This window comes from Tupaia chinensis, unplaced genomic scaffold (genome assembly GCF_000334495.1).
Source record: "Tupaia chinensis unplaced genomic scaffold, TupChi_1.0 Scaffold138666_1, whole genome shotgun sequence".
In the NCBI taxonomy this organism is placed as follows: Eukaryota; Metazoa; Chordata; class Mammalia; order Scandentia; family Tupaiidae; genus Tupaia; species Tupaia belangeri.
The window spans coordinates 117,322-121,881 of record NW_006198558.1 but is presented as its reverse complement, the minus strand read 5'-3'; positions in this window follow the sequence as shown (position 1 = coordinate 121,881).

Genomic DNA, 4,560 nt, shown 5'->3' with positions numbered 1-4,560 from the left:
CCCTGGGTTTGTCTTCCTTGGAGCAAGTTGGGGCTGGAGGCGAGTAGATTATACTGGGTCACTGGAAAACTGATGACATATTTTTCTGGTTTTCTATGCAAAAATTGCATCATGACTTTTCTGACAAACCAATATAATGTGTAAGAAGTACTTTTTTTTGTTTTTCTTTTCTGAGAGATTTTTGCTATAGGGCACATGTGCTCGCCAGAAAGAGACAGCGATAAATCACCTCCCCAGGGGGGATGGCCAGGCCGCAATCCCTTCTGCTCCATTCTCCTCTCGGGATCTTGGGCACCCACGCACATGCACCCAGCATGAGTATAAGCCACCAGGTCCAGGACTTGAACCACGTTTGACTACATGGGAATCCAGTGACATAGCCACTAATGCCAACTGCTGGTCCCCTTTGTTTTTTTTTAAGTCAACTTACAAGACACAAAAGTTAATGGCAAAGAATAAAAACTGAATGAAGAATAAGTTATTTTTGTATCACCCTCCTCTGCTGGCAGTAATACCGAGGAATATCTATACCTTGAGGCAGTATTTCCTCAGTGTCTATAAATGATACATTAGTAGTCCAGAACAAAAAGTCTGACTTACAATTATTCCTGTTTTATAGCTTAAACAGGTGTCTGATAACTGAATCTGCATGGTTAATGTACCTAATCTTAACTGCTTCAGGGAGGGCATAAAGCCATTTGCCATTCTCACTTGTTCTCTAAATAACGTTTTAGGGAATCCCTTTGGCTATGCTGCTCCACTAAAAACCAAAGCTGCACGTTCCCATTTAGTTGCTATTAACCTTATTTAAAACTTCATTTGTAAAATGCTTGTAATATTTATAGTAAGAGGTTTCAGGTGGGCCAGCACTGGAGCCTAGTAGTTAAAGAGTCTGGATCCCAAATGGCCAACTACAGTTTGAATTCTGATCCTGAGGGCTTGAAAAACACACCAAGTGTGTGTGTGTGTGTGTGTGTGTGTGTGTGTGTGTGGTGTGTGTCCCAAATTCTGACAACAGGGGAAAAAGAAGGGATTATGAAAACACCCCATTCGGGGTTACCTTCTGTCTCTCTGGCAAGTGCATGCACCCTTTGGCAATTAAAAAAAAAAAAGAGGACCACATACTTTACAGTACATATTACACCAAAGGATTTTGATGGTCATTGTGAGTAGCTTCTGGTTATGATAGGGATGAAAATTCCTATACAAATGCCCTTTCTAGATGCCCACAATAGTAACGGCTTTTAATATTATGAAGGAATTTTACTGAAAAACAGCTGTGAGCATTACGGAGGCAAAGCTCCTAGGCAGCCATACTGCTTCCTGGCTCATTCTTGTGTGGAAACTGGTTAGCATCTTGGAAAAGAATCTGTTGTGAGTTTGTTTTGTTTTACCTGAAGTAGCAACTGCTTTTCCCTTTTTAAAATTATTCTTCCATGTCAAAAAAAATCCCACACCCAAACCCAAGTCAGATTCTTAATGCACCTACCAAAACCAGCATAATGTGGGAAAAATAAAGGTTTTAATCACATTTTAACCCCAGTTCTAACATCTACTAGACCCTAGTTAAGTTACTTACTTTCTCCATGGAGCCTGTTCCTGTTATAAATACTATCTGACTTGAAAGGCTGTTAAGGATTTAATCTGATAATTCCCCTCCATTCAAAATATAGGAATTTGTAGCACTGAAAGGAAATTAAGAGGTGTGTAACTTCTCTTTTTCTGATGAATGAACCTTCTAATATTTTAATCCTTAATCTTGAATTTTAATTAATTTGAATCTACATCTTGCTGAAAAAAATTATTTCTAAATATTGGTCCATTTTAACAAAATTCCATGTCAGGTGATACTTTGTAAGAAGTCAATTTTGATGTCCTATATAATTTTTTAAATAAAGGCTTTGTAAGATTACCAGTTTTTGAGATTTTGTTTGCAAAAAAAAAAAAAAAAAAAAAAAAACCCACTAATCTGAGGTTGAAGATACTATACACCAAGAGTACCCACTGCATATTGAACACCCTCATTAATATCTAGTGCTGAGGCCTGTAGGTGGCATGGTGGTTAAGGTACTAGACTCTCACATGGCCAATCGCAGTTTGAGTCCCAGACCTGGTGGTTTGAAAATCATGCCAGATGTGTCTGTACCCAAAATCCCAGGAGAAGAATGGAGAAGCATCTGCAGCGCGGCCATCCCTCCAGGGGTGATATCTCACTTCCCATCTCACTGTTTCTCAGGTGAGCGCACACGAACTAGAGCGAAAACCTTTAAAAAATAAAAAAAATGTAAAAAACATAGTGTTGGGGCCAGCAGGTGGCAAGGTGGTTATGGGTGCTGGACTCCCACATGGCTGACTGTGGTTTAAGTCCTGGACCCGGTGGCTTGTTTTCTATCATTCTGTCTCTCTCTGGTCAAATTAAGAAATAGTTAATTATTTTTTTTAAAGTACATAGTGTTAATTTTGCCAAGAAAACCAGCAGCTCAGCCAGCCCTGTAGCCTAGTGGTTAAGGGAGAAGAATCCCATCATTTGAATGAAGGCCCCTGCAACTTGAAAAACAATGCCAGGCTCACATGCACGATGCCTCAAATCCTGACAGAAGAGAAAAACAGAACTGTGACAAGACCATGTACCATTGGGGGGGTGCGTTTTCCCTCTCTGGCAAGGGCACAGCCTATGGCAATTAAAAATACAAAGAAAAAAAATCAACTTTTTAGCACATGTACCAGATCTGTTAGGAAATTGGATTTCTTGAGTGTCTTGATTCCTTTCAACAGGCAAAGTAGTTCAAAATATATGTCCTGGATGGCTGACAACCTCACATATTGGTTCTGTTTTACCCTTTCTTCTTTTTTTTAAAGTTTTGCCAAAGGGCATGTACGCTTGCCAAAGAGACAGAGAAAGTGAGAAAGTAGTACCACCCCCCCAACCCCATCCCACCCCCCCATGGAGAATGATCACACAACAATCCCTTCTTCCCCCATCTCCCTCCCCTTTCTGGATTTTGGGCATGTACACCCACATGCCTGGCAGGTTCAAGTGACTCAGTCTGAGACTCAAATCACACCGTTGGCCAGATGGAGCCAGCCACCTAACTAACCAAGCCATGGGCTGCCCCCTCTATCTTTCCTACTAGGGAGAACAGCTTTAAATGAAACTCTTCATAAATACTCCTAACTAAATGTAATTTTGGAATTTCTTCCATTTCCTTAAGCTCTTAGGCTCTCTGCTGTGGGGAATCTAACTTAAAGTCTTTGTGGGTAGGGCAGTTACTGGATATTTGCATACCAGAACATGAAACAGCATTATAAAAATGTAACAAAAGCCATAAGGTTATCTACAATGTATATAAAAAGAATATAAACTTAGGAGGTTAGTTGTTTCTAAAGTAGTAGCTTCATCACACTTACTGGAAAGCTAAGTCAACTAAACCTGACCCTTTGGGAGGGAACAACTCTACGAAAAAGAACCAAAGGGATACTTACTCCTTCCTGCTACTTCTGGGCAATGAACACCTGGACAGTTACCATCTATTAAAGACTAGCCTAGCTGCAGACCTCAGGCTTCAACTCTAGTTTTCCAAGGATATGGAGTCAAGTGTTTCCTCCAAGCCTGAATTCTTTGTTTCTTTGGTCAGAGATTCACTGTATCTTGCTAAAGTAAGTACAGGGCTTGAAAGGGGAAAAAACAGAAAGCATATCAGTTTATTAAGAAAGGGAAATCATAAGTCAGCAAAAATAACCATGATTTGGGGCCCCCAAAATAGTTCCTTAAAAAAAAAAAAGCCAACTTTTCCTCCTAATGAGTGTTAACTATGGCTTATTTACCTATGCTCTTAAAAGACTAACTGAAGGGACCAGCTGTTGCTGGACTCCCATGTAGACAAACTGCAGTTCAAGTCGCAGGCCTGGTGGCTTAAACTCATGCCGGGCGCATGTGCACGTGTGCTCAAAATCCCAAGAGGAGAACAGAGAAGGGATTGTGGCATGGTCATCCCTACTGGGGGGTGATTTCTTACTTTCTATCTCCAGTGAGTGCACGTGCCCTATAGCAAAAACCTCAAAAAAAACCCACCTAACTGAAGACTATATTGGTTTCATAAAAAGAAAGTGGTGAGTGGTAGAAGAAAATAACCAGTTTTTATTGCCCGGGAATTGAAGATTTATTGTGTGTCCAAAATTTGATCTGTATATATATATATAGGAGAGGTTTTTGCTATAGGGCACGTGCGCTCACCAGACAGAGACAGACAGACAGACAGAAAGCGAGAAATCACCCCCCAGGGGGGATGGCCACGCTACAATCCCTTCTCCTCCGTATTCCTCTCAGTATCTTGGGCACACACACACATGCGCACGGCGTAAGTTTTAAGCCACCGGGTCCAGGACGCGAACCACGGTCGACTACGTGGGAGTCCAGCGACATAGTCATTACGCTAACTGCTGGTCCCCCAAATTTGATATTTTAAAATAGCTAGTTCAGTTGTCAACTATCACAAACCCAGGGTTATTCTTAGATTTGCTTTACCTACCCCTCGAGACCACAAAAGAATCACCTTACTA